The sequence below is a fragment of the Pezoporus occidentalis genome, unplaced genomic scaffold (genome assembly GCF_034315485.1).
Source record: "Pezoporus occidentalis ecotype Australia unplaced genomic scaffold, CSIRO_AGI_Poc_V1 ctg159, whole genome shotgun sequence".
In the NCBI taxonomy this organism is placed as follows: Eukaryota; Metazoa; Chordata; class Aves; order Psittaciformes; family Psittacidae; genus Pezoporus; species Pezoporus occidentalis.
The window spans coordinates 38,410-55,967 of NW_026913415.1; the positions used below are offsets into that span (position 1 = coordinate 38,410).

The 17,558-nt window shown below is 49.7% G+C and overlaps 1 protein-coding gene across 5 annotated transcripts in view; it reads left to right on the plus strand.

The window, feature by feature from the left end:
* The first annotated feature begins 4,199 nt into the window (after window positions 1-4,199).
* Window positions 4,200-17,558, plus strand: part of CSNK1G1 (casein kinase 1 gamma 1) — a 108,050-nt gene continuing 94,691 nt past the window's right edge. For all 5 annotated transcript variants that reach the window (XM_062612052.1, XM_062612056.1, XM_062612053.1 and 2 more), the window contains exon 1: window positions 4,200-4,320. The gene's annotated coding sequence lies outside the window, so the exon portion shown is untranslated. The remainder of the gene's footprint in view (window positions 4,321-17,558) is intronic.

The following is a 17,558-nucleotide window of genomic DNA, read 5'->3' on the forward strand; positions in this document are numbered from 1 at the left end:
AAATTCAAATGACTTTTTCTATGTTTGTTTGTTAAAGAACTAAGTACCCAGAGCTGACAATAGATGTCAGCAGCACCTCCAGCAACCAAACGCTGGCTGTGCCAGAGCCAGAGCAACAATCTGCCTTCAAGTCTATTTTTTAGGTAAGGTGGGAATATAGAAGCACATGGATGAGGGGCTGAAACTGTTGCCATGTCCTGAGGCTCAGTGTTACCTCACCAGGTGTCCCCAGGAAAACAGCATCAGCACCATCAGCTGCTGTGTCACCAGCTGAATTGCTGTGGCTTGCTCAAAGGCAGTGCCAGAGGGGCAGTGAGGGGAACCTGCTCCTCACAATGCATGAAAGGTCCAGGAGCAGCTTCTGACCCGGGCTGGGGGCACCTGTACCTTTTCTGGGGGATGCTGGATAAACCGACACGGTGTCATTCATTGCTGGTCCCAGCTCCTTCAAGCCAACCCAGGCCAGCAGAAGCAAGGCTTCTCTGCTGGGAAAAGAGCTGGTTCCCCATGGAATGGCCAAAACGCCTCTTGTCCCTCAGTGCTGCCGCTTGGACTGAGCTGCTGTCAGACAGGCAGAAATGTTGGGCTAGGAAGGGTGAAAAGGGGGAGGGATGGCTTGAGGGCAAAGCTCGCAAGGGGGACATGGGGGGGGGGGGGGGGAATGCGGGGTCTTAACTGCTGGCACAACTGGATTTGTGTTTCCACAGGCATTCTTGGGTGCTCCAAAAGCAACTGCAGAGTGAGCACAAACAGGGTGTTTAGGAGGGGAGATCATGTGTTTAGAAAATAAGAAATCCTAAGGGTATAATACTAATAATAATAATTCATAGAATCCCAGACCGTTTTGGGTTGAAGGGAATTTAAAGCTCATCCAGTTCCAACTGCTGCCACGGGCAGGGACCCCTTCCACTAGAGCAGCTTGCTCCAAGCCCCTGTGTCCAACCTGCCCTTGAACACTGCCAGGGATGGGGCAGCCACAGCTTCTCTGGGCACCCTGTGCCAGCGCCTCAGCACCCTCACAGGGAAGAGCTTCTGCCTAAGAGCTCATCTCAGTCTCCCCTCTGGCAGGTTCAAGCCATTCCCCTTGGCCTGTCCCTACAAGCCCTTGTCCCAAGCCCCTCCCCAGGTTTCCTGCAGCCCCTTCAGGCACTGGAGCTGCTCTCAGGTCTCCCCTTCAGGAGCCTTCTCTTGTCCAGGCTGCCCCAGCCCAGCTCTCTCAGCCTGGCTCCAGAGCAGAGCTGCTCCAGCCCTTGCAGCATCTCCATGGCCTCCTCTGGACTTGCTCCAACAGCTCCATGTCCTTCTTGTGCTGTGACACCCAGGGCAGGGCACACTGCTCCAGGTGGAGCCTCAGGAGAGTGGAGCAGAGGAGGAGACTATGTTGAATTTTGAGTCTTAGGGGGCAGAATTATCTTTGAGCAAGAGGAAGTGATGGGATAGATCTTTTCCCACCCGCAGCATCTGAAGCTTTTCCCTCTTCCAGTAATATGGAGTAATCACAAGCTGCTGCTGCTCCAGAGCATGTTCAAGCTTTTCCCAGCAGAGCCCTTCTCCCCTTGTGCCTGAAGCCAGGCAGACTGCACATTCCTGGGGGATCTCTCTGGGCTGGGTGGAAGGATCTCCTCCTGCTCGCGCCCCAGGGCCGTGCAGGGGGCAGATATCCCTGTGTGGGGATGCAAGACGGAGCGGTGGGAAAGGGCTGGGAGCTGCCGGGCTGCTGCCCTCTCAGCCCACAGAGGGAAATCCAGCGCGAGACCTCGGGGACCTCCTCACTGCATGTGCTGTGTCCAGTTACCATCACTGGCTCTTTCAGTTCCCACTCCTTGAAATGAAGTCTCTCTGCTTTGGATGATGCAATTTTAAGTTCAGGTACTGTGTGCTGATGTTAAGAGCGGTGCACAGGATGCCCTCTTGCACAGGAACACTGTTAATTTTGATGAATGCCAAGTCTGTCCATGTATATTCATGCTCTGGGGTGAATGATTAACAGGAGGTATTTCCATCAAGATCCTGATACCTTCTCATTCTATGTGGTTGCTCCTCTGCTTTCACTCTCCTACCAAAAAATTTTAATTATGTTTTTCTCTGTGACTTTGTGGTGTTTTTTATCTCTTTGCATACTCACAGCATCACCCCAGAGGACACGAGGCCTCTTTGCGCTTGTGTCCTGCAGGATCCCTCCTGCCCATGCTGCTTGTGTCGGGGTTGTGCCGCCCTGTGCCTGATCCTGAACAGGAGCCTCATTGTCCTTCCCGATGTCCCGGACAAAGCAGTATTGTCCTTCCCACAGCTCCAGCCCGGCACCCTGCGGCATCGAGCCGGTTCATCCCAACAGGAGACGCCGCAGGGCTTTCAGGAATGATAGCAGGACATTTCCCCTCTGTTCATAACTCAGGAATCGGTCCAGCTCCCACCTGGCTTACTTGAGGATGAGGAGGTGAGCATCGGCTGGGAAAACCTCCCGTGGGACCGGCCCAACCTAACTGAAAGGTTTTTAGGTCATCTGCGTGCTCCTTTTGCTCCGTACGTCTTTCAACATGGGGGCCTGTCTTGTGGTAGACTCCCAAGGGATTATCACAGGGCTAACGAGAATCTGCATGTTTAATATGACTGACCTAAAGAATGGCTTGGACTGAAATTCATAGAACCACAGAATCCCAGCCTGGTTTGTGTTAGAAAAGACCTTAAAGCTCATCCAGTCCCAACCCCTGCCACAGGCAGGGACACCTTCCACTGGAGCAGCTTGCTCCAAGCCCCTGTGTCCAACCTGGCCTTGAACACTGCCAGGGCTGGGGCAGCCACAGCTTCTCTGGGCACCCTGTGCCAGCGCCCCAGCACCCTCACAGGGAAGAAATGTTTGATGATAAACAGTATTTCAGGATTAAGATTTCTCGGGAGCTCCCAGACGGTTCAGAGCAGAAACTGGGAAAATTCAGGTGGCAGTGGGGTTTCTACTGAAGGACAGCGTATTTCAAACCACAAAGAGGGACATGGCTGCCCTGAGCCCTCTGCATCCTGCTTCAGAGTAACACCACAAGCTGCTTCCATGAATTTGTACCATTTTCTCCTTATGGCACTTAAAAAATTGGGGCTCTGAGTCTGAGCATTGCAAAAGCACTTCTTCCCTCTTCCTTTTCATCCATGGTGAGGTCATGCTAATAGTGTTCTTCCTCTTTCCATGACTAAGATCCCAAAGAAACAAGAAGGGCAAAACAAGCTCATCCCAGAGGAGAGCTTGGGATCACAGCATCAACCAGTTTGGAAAAAACCTTTAAGCTCATCCAGTCCACCTGTTCCCCAGCACTGCCAAGACCACCCCTAACCCATGGCATTGAGGCCTCATCTCCGCAGTGTGTGAGCACTTGCAGGGACAGGGACTCCACCATCAGGGTGGGCTTTGAGGTGGCTGAATTAAGACAGTCTACTTTAGATATTAATAGTGAGTTCAAAGGTGCAATGTGGTACCTGAGCCGGCAGATTGCCCAGGTGTGGCAAAAGGAGAGTACACAAAAAAAAATACGGGGAAGATTTACTAAAACTGAGCTTTTTTCCCCCCACTCAATTACGGCACCAGGGGAAATTTTACAAGCCTGCCTCGGGAATTTGGGATACTGGGGAAAAGCGATCATTTGAACATGTACACTGTGGATCCAAGCAAGAGGTCCCGGTGGCTTTCCAGAAGTAACCCGTGAATCGTTTGTGGTCGGGACAACGTGAGACACGTTTCCAGTTCTCGAGGGGGGGACACCTCAGGTGTTTGTGACCAGGGAATATCGCTCTTGTTTTCCCACCCAACACGCCCCTTTACAGACACCTCCCGCGGGTGCTGCGGGCAGAGGCGAGCGGGAGCCGCGCTTCCTCCATCTCTGGGGTTGATGTTTGTGGTTTATCGCCCCCCTGTGGGTGTTTAATCCCCTTTCACAGCCCGTTTTTGGCCTCCCAGGATGCGGCGCCTTTGCGCGGGAGGCCGAGCGCCAGCAGCGGCCCCGCTCCGCTCCCCGCAGCCGCCGCGCTACTTCCGCCTAGCAACGCAACGCGGTTGCTAGGGCGAACCTGCCGCCGCGGCGCCCCGGAAGCGGTTGTGGGCGGCGCGGGCGCGCTGCTTCCATAGGGCGGTGCTCGGCGAAGGGCGGGGTAAAGGGTTGAGCGCTTCCGGGTCGGGGCCCTCCCCGTCGAGCGCGGCGGAGGGAGGAGCGGCGGAGGGAGGAGCCGCGGCGGGGCGCGGGGAGAGCAGCGGCGGGGCCCAGCCCGGCCCGGCCCGCCTCGCCTCGCCTGCCGAGCCCAGCCCAGCGCCGCCCAGCCCAGCGCCGCCGGACACAGGTACGGGCGCGGGGGGCCCCGGGGCCGCTGCTGCAGCTGGGCCTGGGTGGTGGCGGGGCGGTCGCTGCGCCCCGCGGCCGGGCCGCTTGTAGGGGCCGCGCCGCCCGCGGTGGCGGGGGAGGCTCCGCTGAGCTCGGAGCCGCGGGGCGGCCGCGGGTCTCCTGGGGCTCTCTGGGCTCCAGCCGGGCGGAGGCCGGGCACGGAGCGGCCGGGGGGCCGCAGGGGATTCCGTAGCTCTCCTGAGGAGCGCTGGGGGGGGTCCGGCCGTTGGTGGAGCTGAGCTCCGGGGGTTCCTGTTCGTGTGTAAGGGAACCGGCCCGGTGAGAGGTGCAGTGACCTCACAATGGTTGCTCACGGGCGGCTTTCCCCGGGTGTTGTGGGCTGTGAGCTCGGTCACAAAGGGGGGACGTGGAAGGGGTGGCCTGGACACCCGCCCGCCGCGGGCTGTGGGTCAGTCCGCAGCTGGAGCAGGGCACTGCTAAGGAGGGGGCTGGAGGCAGCCTGGGGACTTTTCTTCTGAAGCTGATCGTGTTCTCAGGTGCGAGGGAAACAAAGCACTCCCTGGGAGTGTATTTATAGTTTCTTTGTGTGAAGAAGTTGTACATCCCCCCTGTATATGAAAAACGTGTGTGTGTTGTTTGGTGTTGTATGAAACTTTAAGGGGTGGGCTTCATCGCCTTGTCCAAGCTGCTCGTGAGGCTTCGTCTTCCTTCCATGTACTGTGCTGATGCTGACCATCCTTTTCAGCCTCTCAATAGTGACTTTTCAGTTGGTAGGAAGCGTTGTGTACTGCGGCCGAGCTCATGGTCAATCTTCAGTCCACGCTGCCTCCTATTCCCTGATTCATGGCAGGTTTTCCCTTCCCTGTTACGTTGTGTCACTGTGTTCAGGTCCCACTGTCCTGGGTGTGATCTCAGACCTGGTTATTTTTTTTTTATCAGTGAGCTAATGCTTGTGTGTAACCGGCCTGTGCTGCCACTCCCCATGCACTCAGGACTTGCCTTTGCCTCCTCTCAGCTCCCTCCCCCTGGCTTGATTTACCTCAATAAACCATCTCAACCCCTAGTCTAGTGCTCTGGGGGTAACTTGGTGCCTGTCAGCCTCCCGGGAGAGGATGATGGGTGAACTGGGAAGCAGGAGCCTTGTTGCTGTTGAGAAGCTATTCCCAAATATCAGCAACACTTTCACAGGTGTATTCCAAAAAGTACAAAGAGCACCTTTGAGCCCCGAGTCTGGGGAAGTTGCTCTCTTAATGCTGCAGGAGCCACGGAGGATTCCTCACTGCTTGCCAGTTGCTGAAGTTTTGGAAGTGTTGCCCAGGTGAAACGTTACTGGTAGGAGAATTTGAAGTTTATCATGTTGCTGTTGTAGTGAGATGCATGGAGTGGTTGTTTCCATGTGAAGCCGGGCTGACACTGCAGCTCTTTGAGCCAGGGATGAGCTGGAGATGCTGCCAGTCCTTGTGTAGGGAATGTGAGCGCTGGTGGGGGGGTGACCAGATCAGAAAGTAATTCCAGTCTCATGGTGTGTAGAAAAAACAGTAATTCTTAGTGAAAGCCCCCAATGTACTTTGAGAGCATGGAGGGTGGTGGTGGGGACTGGCCAGGCAGTCTGTTCTCACACTGCAGGTCCTGCTGGCGGTGTGCTGCTTCAGCTGCAACTGCAGCCTTTGGGCAAAAATGCTGCCGACTCCAGTGAAACTGCAGACTGTCCCCTTGCTAAAACCAGGCTTTACGCTTACACTGTGCAGAAGTACGTAGGTGCAAGTCTTTCTTCAAACATCGTCTGCCCTGAAATTGTTTTTTCTGGACACAGCCAAGTGTCCTTCTGGCTCCGCCTTTGTTTCTTAAGAGCTGTTGGGCTGTGGGGAAGGCAAGGTGCAGCTCTCTGCTTTGCCCTGCTGCGCTGTAGCAGCTTATTTGCACAGAATCATTAGTGTTGGAAGGGCACCCTGGAGATCATCCGGTCCAACGCCCTGCCAAGGCAGGGCCACACCGACCAGGTCACACAGGAGCATGTCCAGGTGGGTTTGGGATGTCTCCAGAGATAGAGACTGCACAGCCCCCCAGGGCAGCCTGTGCCAGGGCTCTGCCACTCCGCGACGGAAAGAAGTTCTTTCTTGTGTTGAGGTGAAACTTGTTTGTGTTTTAGTTCATGGCCATTGCTACTAGTCCTGTCACTGGGCACCCCTGGAAAGAGTCTGGCATCATCCTCCTGGCACCTGCGTTTGAGGTATTGATCTGCATTGATGAGATCCTCTCTCAGTCTGCTCTTCTCTAGACTAACCAGGCCCAGCTCCGGCAATCTGGCCTCCTGCTCTTGCTGGCATAGGCCAATTTGGACTTCTTGTTGGGCTCTTCTGCTATACTCCGGCCACAGTGGTGGACTGTACATACCTCTCTGTGTTTGTGTCTCTCCTTCGGTGCTTTCAGAAAGCACTCACCCTACGACTTCTTATTTTCAGACCACACACACCAGCCTTGGCAGTTGCTCTTTTCCAAGTTCTCTGTTGATCTGATTCTGCACATGTGTTTGCTTAAAGCTAACCTGATTCCCACTGACCAAAGCAGGGAACAGAATGGCAGGGGAGGGCTTTCTGTGCTGCAGGTAATGTCTTTGTGCTGGGCTCCTTCACGTCTGAGGGAGCTTGGTGGCCCACGGACCACAGCAACAAGCTAAAACCCAGTGTCTCACTTGGATTAAAGAGCCTTCCAGTTTGTAGTACTGTTTCTTGCAAAGTCTGAAGCCCACAACCTTGCCTCAGTCCAGTCCATCTATCTGGCTGTTCCGCAGGAGTTTTTATGCTGCTCCAGTTTTCTGTATTGACAACAGTTTGACTTCCTACAGCAAAGCTGCTGATGGAAAATGTTCTGGTGGGAGTGCTCGAGCAGGGAGGTGGGTGAGACCGAGTGCAGCCTTGTCCACGGATGCTTCCTACCTTCCCTACACCCAGATTTGCTCCTTTTTGTGTTTTTTAAACTAATTTCCAGCTCTTCAGAAGCAATTGGCTGCTGTGTCTTTCAGGTTAACAGATTAAATCCTGTATAATGCCCTAAAAAGTGCTACCAGATGAGACCAGGAATCCACCTGACCCTGATCCTGCTTGCTAGGAACTGCAGCAGATGTCTGAGTAGGGGAGTACACAAATACCACAGATCTGATCTGGGGAAATGATGCTTTCTTCTTATCTCTCCTATAGTTTATGCCCCCTCCTGAGCTGGGTGTTTGAATTTAGCAACCTTCACGCTTCTTTTCCATGGGTTTGTCCTCTCGCTTGGAGCCATCTTGATGTTCATTGCCTTGTAGAGAGAGACACAAAGCTGGCCACTGAGTGTGTAGGCTACACATTGCATGGCCTGCACGTGAGGGAGAGACGGAAAAGAATGGGGGTGTCCAAAAAAAGCCCAGAAAGAAATAAATGACTTCTTTGCTTTCTCCATAACATTCACAGTTTTAGCAAACTATATTTTTCTGGTGGTCTTTTGGCTGGGATGACTTGGCCTTGTCTGTTGAGACTTCCCTTTCCAGATCTCTTTTCCTTGCTCTTTGTGTCATTGCCAGCTCTGCTCCACCTCCTCGAGATGGGTGTTAGCAGGACGGGTGGCACACATGGCTGGCGGCAGAGGTGCTGCTCAGATCAGAAGGGGATGTTTATGGTGTTGTGCCTCTTCAGAAAACACTGGGAGCTGTGGATTAGTGTTTTATTTATGTTATTGTCTCTGATTACAGACGTTCTGCCCATTCCATAGTGATCAAAGCACCATGGAGCTCATTTTTTTGTGGAATACTCTGCTGCAGCCCTGGTGTCCTGTTTCCCAGTGCTGGCTCGAGATCAGTCTGGCATATTTTTTGTCAAGTTGAAGTTAGGGTGGTTGTTCCTGATGTGCTGTGCTTTGAATTGTGTCACCCACTCATATCACGAGATTTTACTGCAATTTCTTAGAGTCATTGCTCTTACTTACTGATCATGTTGAATTATTCACAGTAACAAATGTTGGCATCTTCGTACTGCCTTCTCTTGCACAGCTTGGTGTAGCAGAGCAGAGTCCTTTGGCCAGTCCCCTCCACTACAAAATTGACCAGTGGTGCTTTTCTTCCTCTTCCTTTACCCTTTTTTAACCAGTTATTTTATATATGTGAGGGATTTTTCTTTTTATCCTAGAGTTTTGTTCTCCAAAGAGCTTTGAAGTATCTTGCATGTAGTATATTTGTTTGGGTTTTATTTTCAGTTAACTGTCTGCTGCCTTTTCCTTATTCACACACTGTCTCCTGCAAAAGAAGGAAGGGAAAAAAATAGACAACAACCTCTAACTGACTCCTGAGACATGACTTCATTTTGTAAAATATAATTAGCCCTGCATCCATTTAGATGGTTCTTTAGGACAGTTTTGATGTGCCCGGCCTGGCTGCCTGGGTTGTGGTTGCTCAGATGGCCCTGAATGGTTCCAGTGAAAGCTGGAAGAAAGGGTCTTTCAGGTACCCTCGTGCAGCTTCAACCAAGAAACTCTGCAGGGACCTCCCCATCTTCCTCCTGTGTGATTCTGTATGGCAGGGGAAGTCGTTGCTGGCACCTTGTCTTCTGAGTGGTCCTCTGCCTCCCAAAGCCTTATTTGCTGGGCTTCCCTTCCTGGAGGCAAGGAGGGAGAGTGGAGATGGCCAAGCTCAGCACAGTGTGTGTCAAAACCAGTTTTAACTGCTGGGAGACATTGTCTTGATTATTTAACCCAGTAAGAAATCATGTGACTTTTTAATATCTCTTTTTTTATATTTTTATATATATATATAAAAGAGCCTTACAAAATTTTGTTTCATTTCCTTCTTGGACACTCAGCCTCACTGTGTTGACAGGGTTGGATTCTTGGCTTCTATAACTTTTATGGCATGGTGAGATCACATGGTGGGGGCTCATCTCAATACTCCATCCTCCATTCAAGATAAAGGCAAGAACTGCTGCTTCCAGTGCCTAAAGGGGCTGCAGGAAACATGGAGAGGGGCTTTGGACAAGGGCCTGCAGGGACAGGCCAAGGGGAATGGCTTGAACCTGCCAGAGGGGAGACTGAGATGAGCTCTTAGGCAGAAGCTCTTCCCTGGGAGGGTGCTGAGGTGCTGGCACAGGGTGCCCAGAGAAGCTGTGGCTGCCCCATCCCTGGCAGTGTTCAAGGCCAGGTTGGACACAGGGACTTGGAGCAAGCTGCTCTAGTGGAAGGGGTCCCTGCCTGTGGCTGGGATTCGGAACTGTACCAGTCTGGGATTCTATGTAGAGGTGAAATGTCAGACTTACATGCTGACTTCACCACTATATTCCTTACTAAATCACTTTAGACTTTTGTGGTTTTGTGTTTTTTTTTTTGTTGTTGGTTTTGGTTTTTTTTTTTTAGTATTGTGAAGAGGCATTATTCGAACTTGTAAAATACAATTTATTTCTTTTGAAATTTTGTTTTTCCTTTTTTCTCCCCCTTTTTTTTTCATCTCCTGAGGCACTGCCTGCCTTTTTAAAGACCACTTATTTCTAGAAGTTGGTAAAACCACTGGTGAAACACAATCAGTGTGGGAGTACCACCATTTTCTCATGGCTTTTCATACATTATTCCTTCTTTTAAGATCTGTTTAGAGCGCTTCATCTTCCAAACGTATAGGTGCCGCTTACCAAAGCAGAAGATTCCGACAGGTTTGCTTGTCTGTGAGCAAATCTCTTCTGGGTAACAATTTAATAGCTTGAGGAGTTGACAGCAGTTCCACCCTGAAGATTAGCCTGACAGTTTCTGCTTTGTGCAAAACAATTGAATACCTTGGATTTGCTCCTTCTGGCATTTAATATGGCAATTGGGGATCCTCGGTGGTGAGATGGGAAAACCATTCTCCTGTCTGCCTCTGCTCTCCTCCATTATTTAATTTTCTTTTCTACCTTATGCTTATGTTCCAGTATTCCTTTAGGCTGGGAACAGTGTGGCTGTTTACAAAGAAGTGAGAGTTTCATTGCAGTCCTGAATCTGCTGTGGTTTCCTCTTCCCAAAGCAGTTGTGTTTCTGTAGGCTTCCAGGAGGAGCTGGCCATATTGCACATGGTGCTTTAGATGAGGCCACATCATTTATTCAGTATCCTGAGTGGTTGCTTTCCTATATACGTGTCCTAATGTCTGTTGGTACAGCATTGTGTGTTCATGCATTCCATGATGATGCTGAGAAAGCTCTGGAGTACTGGCTTCCTTTAGAGGTGTTTCCAACGTGCAAGCAACCACTGTACTTCAGTGCTGAAGTTAGTGAATTTCTAGAAGAACCCTGATTGTACTCTGAAGACAACCAGTCTGGAGTGTGTGTGTCTTCAAGGTACTTGTTTTACATTGCAAAATATGGTCGCTTCCGTCTTGGCCTTTGCTCGGGAGCTCAGTTAATGATTGAGCTCCTCTAATGTAGCAGAAAATCTCGGGTGCTGGTGAGGTTGGAACCTGCATCTGTGCATTTGATTTTCTTTGTTGCACCTGTAGTGAGGGCAATATCATGCTTGTAGAAATAACATGCCAAACTCGGTGTTCCTTTGCCAGCTGCAGCATGTTCATTTGTGGGGTTTAAGTCAGAGGATGGATTTGGACGCATTCATTTTGCTTCCTTCACATTAATAGAGAGCACTCTACACGAAAAAACATGAAGGAAATCTGTCTGCATCTGTCTAGTATTCATATCAAAGAGGGGCATTGAAACTGAGTTACTCTTTATCTTGGATAAAGTTCTTTAGGTGGGTTTCTGAAGAGTAGCAATTTTAAGCATCTCAAACTTTCTGGGTCTTCAAGGTTTCATCACTTGTGACTCAAAATTCTGTGTAGCTCTGACTTCTTAAAAGTCTGTTAAACAAATGAGAGGAATCCTTGTAAAATACAGCTTGTAATATTGTTCCCTCAACAGTGCCAGTTCTGATTGGAGCAAGTCCAGAAGAGGCCATGGAGATGCTGCGAGGGCTGGAGCAGCTCTGCTCTGGAGCCAGGCTGAGAGAGCTGGGCTGGGGCAGCCTGGAGAAGAGAAGGCTCCTGAAGGGGGAGACCTGAGAGCAGCTCCAGTGCCTGAAGGGGCTGCAGGAAAGCTGGAGAGGGGCCTGGGACAAGGGCCTGTAGGGACAGGCCAAGGGGAATGGCTTTAAGCTGCCCGAAGGGAGACTGAGATGAGCTCTTAGGCAGAAGCTCTTCCCTGTGAGGGTGCTGAGGCGCTGGCACAGGGTGCCCAGAGAAGCTGTGGCTGCCCCATCGCTGGCAGTGTTCAAGGCCAGGTTGGACACAGGAGCTGGGAGCAAGCTGCTCTAGTGGAAGGTGTCCCTGCCCGTGGCAGGGGTTGGGACTGGAGGAGTTTTAAGGTCCCTTCAACCCAAAGCATGCTATGATTCTATGATTATTCACCTCTTCTCAAGTTTGGTACAAGCTGCTTAATTGGAAGTCTTGTAGAAACCCTGTTTTCTGGCTGTCCTTAGGTATCTTGTAACTGTCTTCCTCTGTAATGTCCAAGTCTGGTTTCTACAACGTGTTTTTATTTCCTAGATTTCAACAGAACAAGTCTCAACGAACAAATTAAAGCTAAGAACCTGCAACATCTTATTCTAATGAAGCAGAGACCACATACTTTGTAGTTGTCTCATTTCGAGTCCAAGTTAGACTTCAAAGGTCTCACCTTTAGGAGGTTCATGAAGACTTGTTCTTGCTGTTGCTTTTTGGCAGGGCTGCAGTAGCAGGTAACAACGCTCTTGTTTGCCCTGGGAGGGAGGGCTGGGGGCAGCATGTGCTTTAAGTAGCTTCTTAGGTAGAAATAAACCCTTCCACAATACCTGCTCTGTGTGTATCCACTGAGTAGTGAGGTTCTTCCTCATCCTGAAAAACGTTCTCCCTGTGTTGGCAGTTCTGTCTTGCTTGCCATGGGCTTCGTTGGCGGAGCATCAGTGCCAGGTTAGGTGATTTGGAGGCCTTGGAGTTCACTCTGCAGCTGAGATCAGGCCCATAGCCGCTTCACCATCTGATATTGCTTCCCAGCTGTCCTCTGTTTGGAAAGGTTTTGGCAGGTTTCTAGTTCTGAAAAAGCTCAGTGAGGTGTTGGCAGCACTCAGGCTTCAGTTTTACTGGTGATAGATGCAACACCACTGATGGTAAATCAGAGTTAGGTTGTGCTCTGCTTCTGTGAGAAGAATCTCTCCACCAAGATTGATGTTATTCAGTGGTTAAGATCCAAAATTGGTATTAGGCTCCAAACCAACACGCAGACCTTTGGTTTTGTCTGGATTTACTGGATACAGCTCTGGTACTTGGTGTTTTTGTCAGTCCTAAATGTTAGTAGTCACTGTGCATGCCAGAGTTGCCTTCACTTGTCAGGATCTAGGATGGGGAGCTGGTGTTTTGGAGCCTCTTGTTCTTTCTGGTTTCTACAGAAAACAGAGTGCTTCAGCGTTAAGGAGACAACAGGATTGAAGGCAGGGGGTTGGGTATAACTTGTTGGCTGCTGTGGGGATGCTCAGGGTTTTGGCTTGGAGGATCCAGGCTGGGGGGGCTCAAGGGTCTCATCATCCTCCAGCTGGAGATGCTGCTGGGACAGGTCTGGATGAAAGAGCAGCTGCATGTGGCCATCAACTGTTCAGGCAGCCCTTTGTGTTACCATCCATTTGCAGAGGCTTGAGGGGATGGAGCATGGCTTCCATCTGTCTTGTGGGGCCACGTGCTCAATAGCTAGTTTAAGAATCTTTCTGCTTATCTGGACGTGGTGCAGTCTTCTTGGTAATCCTGGTTTTGGTGGTGTGATTGAACTACCATTCTTGTTTGGGTTTTTCGCACCAAACCAGGTTCTTCAGCGTCTCTGAGGACATGCAGGGCTGAGGCAAAGAGTGGAGATATTCCCCAGCAGTGTCTTGAAACCAGATTCTTTAACTTTTGTTTTTCTGTGGGTGGATTCTGTTGAACACTTGCAGCTATCCCAGATGTGAAGCCACAGTCTAGCGCTGTGGTCCCGTGGGCTCATAGCTGATACTGATCCTAATACCCAGCCCAGCTCAAGAACCTGAGTCATCACTGTCTTTTTGGGTTGGCAAATTATTAAACGCTTTACAAAGCTGTTCCCTGTGACATGTTTTGGTAACCCGGGGCTTGTCTTCACAAACTGTTCAATCAGCCTCTGCTAACATTTACAAGAGCTTGCAGTAATTCCCTCTGTTCTCGTTGATCCGCTCTTCTGTGGCGTGTTAGGACTGTAGTGTGAGGCGTGTTAGAGTAGGAAATATGCTTGCTAAGGAGGTGTTCTAAAATACATTTGTGCTGAAACCCCATCTGTTAAATCTTCTTGAGCTTCTCTTAATGCTGCTGACGTTGAGCGTAGTAATAGTTTATACCTCTCCAGTAGCCTTACAACGGTATCGCAGGGTCCTGGTTCTAGTGTTGGGTGGTACTCACATACATCTCCTCTTTGAGGAATTGAGATCATGCTCCCCATTAATAGCTTTGAGATCATTTGCAATTAAATGGAGTCAAGTCTTCCAAGGGATTTACTCTTGGAACCAGTGCTCAGCACCAGTATCGGAGCTACCCATAACTTAACACACTTGCCTGAGGCACAGGTGGCTAAATTTAGTCTTCTAGCAAGCTTGCTCTGACCTTGTGTTACAAGGACTTCTCCTTGTGCCTATAGCAAAACGTAAAGGCTGCTTTTCTGTGGTTGACAGAGCTCTGAGGCTTGGTGACGCCAGAAAGCTTTTTGTGTTGGATCATTGGCTGCCGCTTCCAGTGCCGCTGCCGGCAGTGCTTAACTCTATGCCTGAATGCAGTTCAAAAGGCCTACAAAGCCATCCTCACTGGGAGCTGTTACAGCTTCAAAGACAACAGATGTGACTTGGTGCGCAGAGCAGATTACTTGGTAATGAACATTTCTAATTGACAGCTACACTGAAGATTAAGGATTGAAGGTGGAAGTCGAATCGAAGTGGCTTTGTTACAGATGCAGTTTCCTAACTGTGAATGGTAATGTCTGCCTTTGAGGCAGCATTAAGTTTATCTGTGCAAAATAGCACTTTATTCCAGCTTCTGGAAGAAGTTTTTGGTGTGTGTGAGGTGGTGCACAGAGGTAGATGGTTCTGGCATCTGCTTTATTGCATGTGTTTGCTTCCTTGTGTGAAGTGAGACCTGTCCTCCGTGTTCAACTGTAGCTGCTTTTTGTTAAGGCTGCTGCTAATTAAATACATAATTCACCCTATGAGTGTAATGAAGGTGCCTTCCATGTGTAATCAGACTTGTGGAGCTCTTCTGCCACCCTCAAAAAGTGCCCAACTTCTCTGAAGTTGGTAGCATGCTGCCGGCTGGGTTGGAGAAGTTGTTGCTGGGAAGTCAAACAGGGTTTTCAAGGGTCTAGTGTGCTTGCTGATGTTCAGGATGCAGTGGGGGCTTGTGAAAGAAACTCTTGCAGGTGAGTGGGCAAACCCTGTATTGTTTGCCATGGAAATGGCTTGGGACTGTCGGGATTTGTCTCCCTTTGGCATTGACTTAGTTGTCATTAGCACGCTGGTTTCTTGGTTGCTACAGGTAGTAGACGTTGTTGTTTTATTTTTTGGAGGGCTGAAGTATTAATTTAATTAAGGACCAGGGTCATTGGGTAATATACAGAGTGAACTTCAGTGGGTGTGTGTGTGACTCTATCTGTTGCGTTGTGTGCTTCTGGTGGTGGCATCTTCAGCACAGCAGAGTTGGAAGCATGCAGAGCAGGCAGCTGAGTTCAAAGCAGGAGAGCAGTTGCCCATGCTGGGGGGAGTAAAATGTCCGGGACTGTCAGGATTGGAAGGGTTTCTCTAAAAAGTAGGCAGCAAACTTCTGGATTATGTTGTTCTAGGAGTTTGTGGAAGCTGATGGCTTAGATGCGTTCAAAATCCTGGCTCAGCATGTCTGGAAAATGAACGCTGGTAGGACTGGGCAGTTGTGTCCATGCCAACATCTACAATCCAGTACAGCATACTGCGGCTCATGTGCTTCAAGGTGGGATGGATAGGAACTGAAACCATGCAGATAATAAAATTAGAAATAAGGGATAAACAAAGTAATTGAACATGAAGTTCTTGGTCCCTTTAAAAGGGAAAAATTCTTGAAATTCCACCTTTTTTGTGCAGGAAGTGGGAGGAGGTGATCATAATGCTTCCCTTCAGCTTTCCTAGTGTGGGCTCGTGACCAGCAGGCAGCCAGGCGTTCCTTGCTGGCAGTGATGGGCTGTTGACCCAGAACGGGGCAGGGACACGATGAGGGAAGCATGCATCTATTAATGGCCTACTCTGCCTTGTACTAACTACATGGAGTGCATACAACGATGACTGCAGCGCTTTGCTGCTACTGTTTTGCTTGTGTTCATGTCATGGCTCACCAATTTGGATTGCTTTTTAGTTTCTTAGCTTGCTGATCTGTGCCTGCTAAAATCTAATTTTAATCAGCAATTGGACTGTTAAACCAGTAGCCTTTTAGTACAGTTGAGGAGCTGTTCATGTAGTTTTGTACCTAGACATGAAACCTGGTGTCTCAATACCTTTCCTGGTATTGAAACCTTCTGTTGTGGAGCATTAAAAGCTTGTGAGGCTGTGGTGGTAACTGCTGTGCCCGAAAGGGGAGGTTTTGGTTCTGCCTTTCCCATACACTGCTGCTGGTGCTCGTCAAACCTGTTCCTGAGCTGCCTTAGCTCTCAAACCTGGCACAAAGCTCTCTGAGGATCACTGGGTTGGTTTTCTTGTGTTGCTATAATGAGTTAGACTTGTTCACAAATGGGTCCGATAAGCACATGCAGGGGAGAAACAAGCAGAAAATCCTGCTGGGGGTTGCTGCAGCTCTTTGGTTGCCCCATCTCATGGAGAACATGCTTGGGTTTTCCTTCAAAGATCCTGTTTCATCCTGGTACCACTTCTAGACTGCAAATGTCTTCCCAGCTTTTGGGCCACACGTGGGTTGTTGGTCTGCCCTAAATGGGGTTTGCACCTGGAAGAGGAGGGTCAGAAGGGATAACCAGGAGCTGCAAAGAACCTGAAGCCTACGAAAACTCTTGAGGAGCAGCAGAGGCCTTGATGAATGGAGGTTAGTAGACTTTTCTCTGGAAGAGTCACCTCCTCTTTGGAGGGCCAGTGGTGTCACCTGAGTGCATGAGAAGCTTCCTGAACCTGTCAGGTGAGGGTCTCAGATATTTGCATTTGGCTTCCTAGCTTGTGCTTAAGCTTGAGGAGGAGCATCAGCTGAGCAGGCTGTTCTAAAGAGCATTACATTACAAGTCTGTTAATGGTTCAGTAAACCAGTGTAGTAAGTGGGGGAACGTAGAGCAAATTGTCCTTGTTGCAGCAGGTGGGAGAGGCAAGTGCTGTAGCAGATCTTGTGACTCTCTTCTTCAAAAGCATATGAAGAGCCAACAGCAGCTCATCCTCAGCTGTGAATCAAAAGGATCTGCAAGAAAACTCCTTGGACTAAATAGGATTTCTCTATTTATTTTTTTTAAATATGGTTGTATGAAGGTGCATGTTGGAATTCACACTGGGAATGTGGACTCTGCTGTGTCGAAGAAGATAAATGCCATTTGGGACAACTTCTTTTACTCTTAGGGCTTTTTTTCCCAGAGGGACTGGGAGTAGAAACATTTCTTGTGCAGACGCTAGAAGAATGTCAACTGTGTGACTCATGGAACCCAGAAAGGGAACCTGAGAAAAGAAGAGGCAGAAAAAATGCAAACTATGAGCCCAGTGCACTGTGATAATAGTAATCATGCAGCGTGTGAACCAGGTAGTGTGTGTGTTAGAGGAAGATGTAAAGTGAGAGAGTGTGTAGGGGCGCTTAAGACAGATTGCAATCAGAGTGTTCCTTAAAGCCTCTTTCGATAAGATAGTGAGAGTTCAAAATCCCACTTTTAAATATTTATGGTACCTCAGTGTTTGATGGAGGTGGATGCTCCCTTTCCGTGGTCCTCTCTCAACTCACAGCAGCCAGGCTGGTACTTGGTGCTTTCTTGTTGGGTAACCCCCGCTCTTGTTTCAGGTGGAGCCAGATAGGAAGGAAACTTTCTTCCTTTGCTGTGAGGAAAAACTAAGAGCAAAAAGCAGATGTTTCATGTGAAGATGGGTGGTGGTTTCCCCAGAGCCACACACTACCTTTCTTCAGGCTGCTGCTTTCTTGCACAGTGTCTGCAGCTGCTGGGGGAGAAGAATGTTAAATCATCTGGAATTGCAAAGTAAAATACTCCCGGGGTGGGCTTTCCCAGTTTGAGTTCCAA